Source organism: Odocoileus virginianus, chromosome 10 (assembly GCF_023699985.2).
Source record: "Odocoileus virginianus isolate 20LAN1187 ecotype Illinois chromosome 10, Ovbor_1.2, whole genome shotgun sequence".
In the NCBI taxonomy this organism is placed as follows: Eukaryota; Metazoa; Chordata; class Mammalia; order Artiodactyla; family Cervidae; genus Odocoileus; species Odocoileus virginianus.
Genome location: NC_069683.1, coordinates 71,690,916 through 71,704,101, shown reverse-complemented (window position 1 = coordinate 71,704,101; position 13,186 = coordinate 71,690,916).

Genomic DNA, 13,186 nt, shown 5'->3' with positions numbered 1-13,186 from the left:
TCTTCTGCTTCTGTTAGGTCCATACCATTTCTGTCCTTTATCGAACCCATCTTTGCATGAAATGTTCCCTTGATATATCTAAGAGATCTCTAGCCTTTCCCATTCTGTTGTTTTCCTCTATTTCTTTGCATTGATCACTCAGGAAGGCTTTCTTATCTCTCCTTGCTATTCTTTGGAACTCTGCATTCAAATGGGAATCTCTTTCCTTTTTCTGTTGCTTTTCACTTCTCTTCTTTTCACAGCTATTTGTAAGGCCTCCTCAGAAAACCGTTTTGCCTTTTTTCATTTCTTTTCCATGGGGATGGTCTCAATCCCTGTCTTCTGTACAATGTCACGAACCTCCGTCCATAGTTATCAGGCACTCTGTCTATCAGATCTAGTCCCTTAAATCTGTTTTACACTTCCACTGTATAGTCATGAACGATTTGGCTTAGGGTATACCTGAATGGTCTAGTGGTTTTCCATACTTTCTTCAGTTTAAGTCTGAATTTGGCAAGAAGTTCATGGTCTGAGCCACAGTTTGCTCCCAGTCTTGTTTTTGCTGGCTGTTTAGAGCTTCTCCATCTTTGGCTGTAAAGAATGTAGTCAATCTGATTTCAGTGTTGACCATCTGGTGACATCCATGTGTAGAGTCTTCTCTTATGTTGTTGGAAGAGGGTGTTTGCTATGACCAGTGCGTTCTCTTGGCAAAACTCTATTAGCCTTTGCCCTGCTTCATTCCATACTCCGAGGCCAAATTTGCCTGTTACTCCAGGTGTTTCTTGACTTCCTATTTTTGCATTCCGGTCCCCTATAATGAAAATGACATCTTTTTGGGGGGAAGGGAGGTTGGAGGGGAGGATCAGGATGGGGAACACATGTAAATCCATGGCTGATTCATGTCAATGTATGGCAAAAAACACTACAATATTATAAAGTAATTAGCCTCCAACTAATAAAAACAAATGAAAAAATAATACAAAATAAATGCAGCCTTAACAAATAATAAAAAGTAAATAAATAAAAGTTCTTGTAGGTCTTCATAGAACCGTTCAACCTCAGCCTCTTCAGCATTACTGGTTGGGGCTTGGATTACCGTGATATTGAATGGTTTGCCTTGGAAACGAACAAAGATCATTCTGTCGTTTTTGAGATTGCATCCAAGTACTGCATTTCAGACTCTTTTGTTGACCATGATGGCTACTCCATTTCTTCTAAGGGATTCCTGCCCACAGTAGTAGATATAATGGTCATCAGTTAAATTCACCCATTCCAGTCCATTTTAGTTTGCTGATCCCTAGAATGTCAACATTCACTCTTGCCATCTCCTGTTTGACCACTTCCAATTTGCCTTGATTCATGATCCTAATATTCCAGGTTCCTATGCAATATTGCTATGCAACATTCCTATGCAATATTGCTCTTTAGTGCATCGGACCTTGCTTCTATCACCAGTCACATCTATAATCGGGTATTTTTTTTTTTTTTTTGCTTTGGCTCCATTCCTTCATTCTTTCTGAAGTTATTTCTACACTGATCTCCAGTAGCATATTGGGCACCTACCGACCTGGGGAGTTCCTCTTTCAGTATCCTATCATTTTGCCTTTTCATACTGTTCATGGGGTTCTCAAGACAAGAATACTTAAGTGGTTTGCCGTTCCCTTCTCCAGTGGACCACATACTGTCAGACCTCTCGACCATGACCTGTCCGTCTTGGGTGGCCCCACATGGCATGGCTTAATTTCACTGAGTCAGACAAAACTGCGGTCCTGTGATCAGATTGGCTGGTTTTCTGTGATTGTGGTTTCAGTCTGTCTGCCCTCTGATGCCCTCTCGCTACACCTACCATCTTACTTGGGTTTCTCTTATCTTGGAAGAGGGGTATCTTCTCTCAGCAGCCCCTCCTGACCTTGAATGTGGAGTAGCTGATCTCGGCCCTCCTGTGCCTGTGCAGCTGCCACTCCTTGGACGTGGGGTTACTCCTCTCGGCCTCCGCCCCGACCTTGGGCGAGGGGCAGCTCCTCTAGGCTGTGCTTCTGGGTGTTCTGTTGCAGCAGCCGAGCTTCTGCGTGGTCCGTCGCAGCCTCTGCACTTTGGGGATTTGAATTATATTCCCCCCTCAAATTCATATTTTGAAATAGGAACTTGTATTTAGAGATAGGGCTTTTAAAGAAATTAAAAGATTAGGCTAAATTTAAAATAAGACTATCAGGGTGGATACTAATCTAATATGACCAAATAAGTTCTTTGAAGAGGTTATTTGAACACACAAAGAAATACCTTGGGCTCATGTTCACAGAGGGTCATTTATGTGAGGACAAAGCAAAAAGGTGGCCATTGGCAAGACAAAGAATTAGGCCTCAGAGGAAGAAACACCAGCTGGCATCTTAATCTTAGACTTTCAGTTCCCAGAACCATGACGAAATGATTTTTTTTTTTTTTTTTTTGTTTTAGCCACCTAGTCTGTGGTAGTTTTATTATGGCAGTACTGGCAAACTAATAAGTTGGTTTTCTAGAAATGTGTACCTGTACTTTAACTGACTGTTAAATATTATTGCTTAGATATTCTACCAGCAATTTTAGATAAACTTGTCTCAGAATGAACTCATTTTACTTCTTGTCTGCATCCAACTTCCACCACATCATCTTCCAAACAGACAGTCTATAAGATAGCATGCCTTGGGCCCTGAGCTTTAAAGGACTCCTCTCTGGTTACTCTCCAGCTGAACCTTTTTTTTTTTTTTTTTTTTCCAGGCTGACAGATTGCAGGACTAATGATGTGGTCTTTGGGGACTGGATCCTTACCTTTGAGCCATAGTTCTTATTGCAGGACATTAATATTCCCTCCCTTGAGCTTGCATGATTTTCTCCTCAAGGATTGTCCTCTTGAAAGCAGGCCTCTCCTACAGGTATGCTGACATTGCAGTAAAGGAGTTTGGTTCAATGGATGTCTGTTTCCAGGGGATGTGGATATGTAGGCTGCAGGCTTCAAATAAAGGATAAGGGTCACTGGTAGAAGAGAGAGAAGGTAAGGATGACGCTATTTCTGTCACCATATCCTAGGGCAAAATTTTGGAAAGTTTGAGTTCTAAACTTGTAACTGGTTATGTAGGTGAGGGAGTAGAACACCTTTATTAAACCAATTGTTGCTTGCTTCATAACTTTCATGTGTGCAGACATATGTAATAAGGGCCCATTGATACTTTTATAGTGGGTCGCACACATGTTAAGGACAGGGCAGTTCCTCACACATGACTACTGGGATTTTTTTCTCTCTTATGTTCTATTCTCAGTGAGTGACACTAACAGACACCTTTTATTTATATTTAACATTTATCATCTTTGATTACTTCTTTCTCCCATTGCCTATACTAAATGATTCAGTAGCCTTGTCAGTATATCTTCTAGATATCCCTTACATCTCTTCACTTCTCTTTATCATCACAAACACTACTCTAGTCCCAACTTACTCTCTCACCTAAATCCCTATATTCAGTCTTTTATCAATCTGTCCATTTTCCTGTATTGAAGATAAAATGAACTATAAAGAGAAACAAACAAATCTAATCTCATCTTGTAATTCTCTTTTAAAATTGTTCAATGATTCGTTATTTTTATCATGCTCAAGTCTGTCTACACTGTTATCTGGTTACACAGAAACCTTCAAGATATGGTCCAAATATGCTTTTCCAGATTTAGCTCTGACACATATCCTTACCCAAATTATATAGAATCGTGAATTTCTTTTAATTCCTGGAATTTGCCTTATTTTCTCTAATCTTTGCAATTTTCATAGGTTCTATCTGTCTGGCTAATTTCTACTTATCCCATAGATTGCAACTTACAAATCCCATTTCTTAGAGGATTTCCCTTAATTGCCAAACCTGCATCCACTGCTTCACAGGGGCCTACCTCTTATTAATATGATTATTACACACATTAGTATCTGTCCACCCCACCAAGTCTATTGAGGTTTTTTCTGTCTTGTTCAATTTTGTATCCACAGTGATTAGCAAAATGCTTGGAACCTCACAGAAGTCATAAAATAATAATTCACGACACTGAAAACAGAATTTATATACATTTTGATGTTGCTAAAGCTATAAAACATTGGCATATATAAAATTCATATGCATTCTACATTGAAAATATGCTTGAGATATTATTTTACCTTTCCATTAAATCTGTTCACACTCACTAAAAGTAATACATAGTTATGAAGTGTTTATGTATTCAAAGGGTCTGCTTGGTTTCCTTTATGGAAAGCAGCATAATCCTTAAAAATCCTGGCAGGTGAGGCCTGCTGCAGTGGACGTCATGTTTCTGATAGCTTGCTCTGGTCATGATATTATCCCTTAACCCATGACTAGGAGTTTATAGGGTCAACAGATGGAAGCATATGGATTCTACATTTTTCCTTGATACAACATTCTGGGTAACTGGATTTCTGGTTTGAACAACCCTAACCTTTGTCTGACCAACCTGGACAGCATATTAAAAAGCAGAGACATTGCTTTGTTAACAAAGGTCCATCTAGTCAAGGCCATGGTTTTTTTTCCCAGTAGTCATGTATGGATGGGACAGTTGGACTATAAAGAAAGCTGAGCACAGGATAATTGATGCTTTTAAGCTGTGGTGCTGGAGAAGACTCTTGAGAGTTCCTTGGACTGCAAGGAGATCCAACCAGTTCATCCTAAAGGAAATCAGTCCTGGGTGTTCATTGGAAGGACTGATGTTGAAGCTGAAACTCCAATATTTTGGCCACCTGATGCAAAGAGCTGACCCATTTGAAAAGACCCTGATGTTGGGAAAGATTGAGGGCAGGAGGAGAAGGGGATGACAGAGGATGAGATGGTTAGATGGCATCACCAACTCAGTGGACATGGCTTTGGGTAAACTCTGGGAGTTGGTGATGGACAGGGAGGCTTGGAGTTGTGTGGTTCATGGGGTCACAAAGAGTCGGACATGACTGAGCAACTGAACTGAACTGAACTGAACCTCCTTCTAGCATCTTCAACACTTCTTGGTTTGTCCTTCTAAGAATAGACAGTATAACCACTGCATCAACCCTAAGCTTACAGAGAATGCGACCAAATGGTGCCTCTAAAAGGAAACTGATGAAATTGATACATCTGTGCCCACAAGATTAAAAAAAAAAAATCCTATTGTGGTAAAAGTCACATAATATTGAACATGATATTTAACCATATTTATTTAGCTCTATAGTTCAGTGGCATTAAGTACATTCACACTGTTGTGCAACTCTCACTATCATCCATCTCCTGAGTTTTTCATCTTTCTAAACTGAAATTCTGTCCCACTGAACACTAACTACCCACCCCACCTTCCGACCCCCACCCCTCAGCCTCTGGCATCTACCAATGTACTTTCTGACTCTGTGAATTTGACTATTTTAGGTACCTTATATAAGTGGACTCAAACAGTATTTGTCTGCATCTAGGGTACATTGGAATGCATTTTTAAGGTTACTTTAACATATGTCCTAAAAACATTGTTTTTCTTACTTTTCCCCTATGTTATACAGTAAGCCCTCATCAGCCATCTACATTATACATCATAGTGTACACATGTCAATCCCAATCTCCCAACCCATCCTACCATCACTCTGTCCCCCTTGGTGTCCTAACATTTGTCCTCTAGGTCTGTGTCTCAATTTCTGCCTTTCTGCCAAATAGGCTTATCTGTATCATTTTTCTAGATTGCACACATATGCCTTAATATAAGATATTTGTTTTACTCTTGCTGACTTACTTCACTCTGTATGACAGTCTCTAGGTCCATTCATGTCTTTGCAAATGGCACAGTTTAATATTTTTTATGGTTGAGTAATATTCCCTTGTATACATGTGCTACATCTTCTATATCTCTTCCTTTGTTAATGGCCATTTTAGTTGTTTCCATGACTTGGCCATTGTAAATAGTGCTGCAACGAATGTTGGGATGCATTAATCTTTTGGAATTATGGTATTCTCTGAGTACATGCCCAGGAGTGGGATTGCTAGGTCATGTAGTAGTTCTATTTTTAGTTTTTTAAAGAATCTCCAAACTGTTCTCCATAGTGGCTGTATCAATTTAGATTACACAGCAATGTAACAGGGTTCCATTATCTCCAATTCCTCCCCAGCACTTATAGTTTGTATTTTTTTTTTTTAATGATGGTCGTTCTGACCAGTATGAAGTGGTACCTTAGTGGAGTTTTGTTTTGCAGTTTTCTAGTAACTAGTGATGTTGAACATCTTTTCATATGCCTCTTGGCCACATGTATGTCTTCTTCAGAGAAAAGAAGACATTTACGTCTTCCACAAGTTTTATGATTGGGGTGTTTGTTGTTTGATATTGAGCTGCATGAACTATTTGTATATTTGGAGATTAATCCCTTTTCAGTTACTTAACTTGCAAATATTTCCTTCTATTCTTAGGATTATCTTTTTGTCTTGTTTATTGTTTCCTCTGTTGTGCTTAAGTTTTTACATTTAATTAGGCTCCACTGTTTACTTTTGTTTTCATTTCTATTACTCTATGAGGTGGGTCAAAAAAAATATGGCTGTGATTTATGTTCAAGCGTGCTCTGCCTATGTTTTCTTCTAAGAATTGTATAATATCAGGCCTTGCATTTAGGTCTTTAATTTATTTTAAGTTTATTTTTGTGTATATGGATTTGAGTTAGCCTCTTATAGTGAAGGATAGATTCAGGGGTAGAAAAAGAAGTGAGTGGAAAACAGAACTAGGGCACCAGGGGCTGGTTTAGCTATTTCTCCTTAGTCAAGACTTTGTACATCATAACAAATTTATTTTTGTTAGGGAAGAAGATTAGACATTTTATTTAGTGAACTTTTGAGATATTTTATCAATTTAAAAAGTAATTTATAAATTTTAAATATTTTGACTTATGGTTTGTGAGCTCCATTTGTACCATTTTTATAGGCTCTGCAATCAATAGAGATAGTTCTAACAGAAAGTGACCAGATTTGTGTTCATTCATACTTATGACTTAGTGTAATTTTTCTCTAATATATGATAAGATCTTCAAGATCTAGAACTAAGCTAATTTCATAGCCTCATTTACATGAATGCAGCTATTTATATCATTTAGATGAATGCAACTCTTTACTCTCTCCAAAGTTACACTGTGCTCTGTATTTTAAATACATTTCACGCTTCTTTGGGGCCAAAGCTGTAATAGTTTTATAATGTCATATGTATTTACACATTTAGGTTTAGTGTCATATGTTTTAAAATATTTTATAAATTCCCTAGATCATCTCAAATCCACCTTTCTTTAATTGGAAGAAGATAAAATGTCTCTCTCAGGGAAGAAGAAGAGTTATCCCCTTTGAAACATATTTTTCTTGAATTTAGCTGGCCAGAACTATTGCTCTGTATTATATATTGATAAATTCTATCTTCAGCTCTGGAAGCTCACACATTTAAGGGGAAAAATATAATTTATTAACCTCTCTGATTACAATGGCCAATACTAAAGCATAATTTTGCACTTATTCATGTCTTAGTTACAAGCACTAAGAAATACTCCTCTTGGAAAAACTAATCACAAAGCTACCAAGACTTTACCTAACTTGTCTGTGGAATCAATTCTTCAAATACTTTACCTCAAAATTTAAAGACCAAAAAATTAAGAATAAGAGTTCATTTAAGCATGTATGGTTAACTTCATCATATATCTTTCATCTTCATTAAAGCCATCTCTTTTAAGTTAACCTCAACAGTAAAATCTTTAAGTCAAGAGATATCCTATTAGAGTTCACCAATATATTTGTTAAAGTTGTATAATGCAAAATTAATACACAGAAATCTCTTGCATTACTATACACTAACAATGAAATATCAGAAGCAGAAATGAAGGAAACAGTCCCATTTACCATAACATCAAAAATAATAAAATATATAGAAATAAATAAGAGGCAAATAGCTGCATTTAGAAAAGAATAAGGTACTAATAATGGCAATTAAACATGTCATAATCAGATGGAGAGATATACTGTGTTTTTGGATTGGAAAACTTGATATTGGGAAAATGACTATAGTATCTAAAGTAATCTACAGAGTCAATGCAATCTCTTTCAAATTAACAATAGTATTATTTTTTTTTTTACTGAATTAGAAGAAATATTTTATAATTCACATGAAAGCACAAAAGACCCTAAATAGACAAAGGAATCCTGAGAAAGAAAAATGGAGCTAGGTGAATCAGGTTTGCTGACTTCATTCTATACTACAAAGCTACAGTAATCAAAACAGAATGATACTGGCACAAAACAACAACAATAACAACAACAACCAGAAATGCAGATAAATAGAGCAGGAGAGAAAGTCCAGAGATAAGCCCAAGCACCTATGGTCACCTAAGCTATGACAAAGGAAGCAAGAACATACAATGTAGAGAAAATGGTTTCTTCAATAAGTGATATTGGGAAAACTGGACAGCAGCATGTAAAAGGATGAAACTAGAACACTCCCTGATACTGTACACAAAATTGCTTTACAAATGAATTAAAGGCCTAAATATAAGGCTGATACTATATAGTTCTCAGGGAAAAAATGTGAAGAATGTACTAAGATAACAATTTCAGGAGGATATTCTTTGATCCACCATCTAGAGTAATGAATTAAAAAAAATTAAAAATGAAGCCTAATTAAACTTAAATGCCTTTGCATAACAAAGGAAGCCGTAAAGAATATGAAAAGACAAGCCACAAAATCGGAGAAAATATTTGCATATGAAGCGACCAGCAAGGGAGTAATCTCCGAAATATACAAACAGCTCATGCAAGTCAATATAAAAAAAAAAAATCAAAGAATGAACATGTGATCTAAATAGACATCTCTCCAAAGAAGACACACAGATGGACATAAAGCAAATGAAAAGTTACTAAACATCACTAATCACTCAGTTCAGTTCAGTGACGTTCACTGGCTCAGTCGTGTCCGACTCTTTGCAAACCCTTGAATCACAGCACGCCAGGCCTCCCTGTCCATCACAAAATCCCAGAGTTTACTCAGACACATGTCCATTGAGTCGGTGATGCCATCCAGCCATCTCTTCCTCTGTCGTACCCTTCTCCTCCTTCCCCCAATCCCTCCCAGCATCAGGGTCTTTTCCAATGAGTCAACTCTTCGCATGAGGTGGCCAAAGTACTGCAGTTTCAGCTTCAGCATCAGTCCTTCCAATGAACACCTAGAACTGATCTGCTTTAGGATGGACTGGTTGGATCTCCTTGCAACTCCAAGGAACTCTCAAGAGTCTTCTCCAGCACCACATTTCAAAAGCATCAGTTTTTCGGCACTCAGCTTTCTTAACAGCCCAACTCTCACATCCATACATGACCACTGGAAAAACCATAGCCTTGACTTTGTTGGCAAAGTAATGTCTCTGCTTTTTAATATGCTATCTAGGTTGGTCATAACTTTCCTTCCAAGGAGTAAGCGTCTTTTAATTTCATGGCTGCAGTCACCGTCTATGGTGATTTTGGAGCCCAAAAAAATAAAGTCTGACACTGTTTCCACTGTCTCCCCATCTATTTCCCATGAGGTGATGGGACCAGATGCCATGATCTTAGTTTTCTGAATGTTGAGCTTTAAGCCAACTTTTTCTCATGATGTACTCTGGATATAAGTTAAATAAGCAGGGTGACAATATAGAGCCTTGACGTGCTCCTTTTCCTATTTGGAACCAGTCTGTTGTTCCATGTCTAGTTCTAACTGTTGCTTCCTGACCTGCATACAGGTTTCTCAAGAGGTAGGTTAGGTAGTCTGGTATTCCCATGTCTTTCCACAGTTTATTGTGATCCACACAGTCGAAGGCTTTAGCGTAGTCAATAAAGCAGAAATAGATGTTTTTCTGGAACTCTCTTGCTTTTTCGATGATCCAGCGGTTATTGGCAATTTGAGCTCTGGTTCTTCTGCCTTTTCTAAAACTAGCTTGAACATCTGGAAGTTCTCCGGTCACGTACTGCTGAAGCCTGGCTTGGAGAATTTTGAGCATTACATTACTAGCCTGTGAGATGAGTGCAATTGTGTGGTAGTTTGAGCATTCTTTCGGACTGCCTTTCTTAGGGATTGGAATGAAAACTGACATTTTCCAGTCCTGTGGCCACTGCTGAGTTTTCCAAATTTGCTGGCATATTGAGTGCAGCACTTTCACAGCGTCATCTTTCAGGATTTGAAATAGCTCAAGTGGAATTCCATCACACCACTAGCTTTGTTTGTAGTGATGCTTTCTAAGGCCCACTTGACTTTACATTCCAGGATGTCTGACTGTAGGTGACAGGTCACACCTTTGTGATTATCTGGCTCATGAAGATCTTTATTGTACAGTTCTGTGTATTCTTGCCACCTTTTCTTAATATCTTCTGCTTCTGTTAGGTCCATACCATTTCTGTCCTTTATCGAACCCATCTTTGCATGAAATGTTCCCTTGATATTTCTAATTTTCTTGAAGAGTACTCTAGTCTTCCCCATTCTGTTGTTTTCCTCTATTTCTTTGCATTGATCACTGAGGAAGGCTTTCTTACCTCTCCTGGCTATTCTTTGGATCCCTGCATTCAAATGGGAATATCTTTTCCTTTCTCCTTTGCTTTTTGCTTCTCTTCTTTTCACAGCTATTTGTAAAGCCTCCTTAGGCAACCATTTTGCCTTTTTGCATTTCTTTTCCATGGGGATGGTCTTGATCCCTGTCTTCTATACAATCATGAACCTAAGTCCATAGTTCATCAGGCTCTCTGTCTATCAGATCTAGTCCCTTAAATCTATTTCTCACTTCCACTGTATAGTCATAACGAATTTGATTTAGTCCATACCTGAATGGTCCAGTGGTTTTCCCTGCTTTCTTCAGTTTAAGTCTGAATTTGGCAATAAGGAGTTTATGATCCATAACTATGAGCCATAGTCAACTCCTGGTCTTGCTTTTGCTGACTGTATAGAGCTTCTCCATCTTTGGCTGCAAAAAATATAATCAATCTGACTTTGGTGTTGACCATCTGGTGATGTCCATGTGTAGAGTATTCTCTTTTGTTGTTGAAACAGCGTGTTTGCTATGAGCAGTGCGTTCTCTTGGCAAAACTCTAATAGCCTTTGCCCTGCTTCATTCCATACTCCAAGGCCAAACTTGCCTGTTATTCCAGGTGTTTCTTGACTTCCTACTCTTGTATTCCAGTCCCCTATAATGAAAAGGACATCTTTTTAGGGTGTTAGTTCTAAAAGGTCTTGTGGGTCTTCATAGAACCATTCAACTTCAGCTTCTTCAGCACTACTGGTTGGGCCATAACGCTTGGATTACCGTGATATTTAATGGTTTGCCTTGGAAACGAACAAAGATCATTCTGTCATTTTTGAGATTGCATCCAAGTACTGCATTTCGGACTCTTTTGTTGACTATGATGGCTACTCCATTTCTTCTAAGGGATTCCTGCCCACAGTAGTAGATATACTGGTCATCTGAGTTAAATTCACCCATTCCAGTCCATTTTAGTTTGCTGATTCCTAGAATGTCGACATTCACTCTTGCCATCTCCTGTTTGACCACTTCCAATTTTCCTTGATTCATGGACCTAACATTCCAGGTTCCTATGCAATATTGCTCTTTACAGCATCAGACGTTGCTTCTATCACCACTCCCATCCACAACTGGGTATTGTTTTTGCTTTGGCTCTATCCCTTCATTCTTTCTGGAGTTATTTCTCCACTGAACTCCAGTAGCATATTGGGCACCTACTGACCTGGGGAGTTCCTCTTTCAGTATCCTATCATTTTGCCTTTTCATACTGTTCATGGGGTTCTCGAGGCAAGAATATTGAAGTGTTTTGCCATTCACTTCTCCAGTGGACCACATTCTGTCAGACCTCTCCACCATGACCCGACCGTCTTGGGTGGCCCCACATGGCATGGCTGTTTCATTTAGTTAGGCACGACTACAGTCCTGTGATCAGATTGTCTAGTTTTCTGTGATTATGGTTTTAGTGTGTCTGCCCTCTGAGGCCCTCTTGCAACACCTCCCGTCTTACTTGGGTTTCTCTTACCTCGGATGTGGGGTATCTCTTCACGGCTGCTTCAGCAAAGATAAGCCTCTGCTCCTTACCTTGGAGGAGGGGTATCTTCTCACAGCTGCCCCTCCTGACTTTGAACGTGGAGTAGGTCCTCTCAGTCCTCCTGCACCCAGCAGCAGCCTCTGTTTGGAGGTTGGGTTGTTCCTCTTGGCCACCGCCACTGCCCTCAGGTGTGTGGTAGCTCCTCTCGGCTGCTGCCCCTGACCTCGGACGTGGGGAAGCTCCTCTCGGCCACCACTCCTGTGCTAGAAACGAAAATCAAACCTACAATGAAGTATCACCTCATAGCAGTCAGAATTTTGAAAAAAAAAATGATAAAATTGACAAACAATAGATGCTAGAGAGAAATACTTTTGTCACCTGGTTCCAAAAGCCAACTCATTGGAAAAGATCCTGGTGCTGGGAAAGATTGAAAGAATAGGAGAATGGGGCATTAGGGGATGAAATGGTTAGATAGCATCACCAACTCAAAGAACATGAATTTGAGTAAACTCCATTAATTAGTGGAGGACAGAGGAGCCTGGTGTGCTATAGTCTATGGGATTGCAAAGAGTGAGACACAACCTAGAAATTGAAGAGCAACAACATAATTCTGGAGAGAGTGTGAAGAAAAGGGAACCCTCCTAACACTGTTGTGAGAATGTAAATTGATAACAGCTACTATGGGGAACAGTACAGAGAGTCCTTAAAAACAAGACAAAACAGTGACAACAACAACAACAAAAAACTAAAAATAGAGCTAGCAAATGATCCAGCAACACTCCTGGGCCTCTACCCAGAGAAAGCACAGTTTGAAAGGATATGTGCACCCCAGTGTTCATTGCAACACTTTTGGCAGTAGCCAAGAAATGGAAAATTCTGAAAGAGATGGCAATACCAGATTACCTGACCTGCCTTTTGAGAAACCTCTATGCAGGTCAGGAAGCAACAGTTAGAATCGGGCATGGAACAACAGACTGGTTCCAAATAGGAAAAGGAGCACGTCAAGACTCTATACTGTCACCCTGCTTATTTAACTTATATCCAGAGTACATCATGAAAAATGCTGGGCTGGAAGAAGCACAAGCTGGAATCAAGATTGCCGGGAGAAATATCAATAACTTCAGCTATGCAGATGACACCAC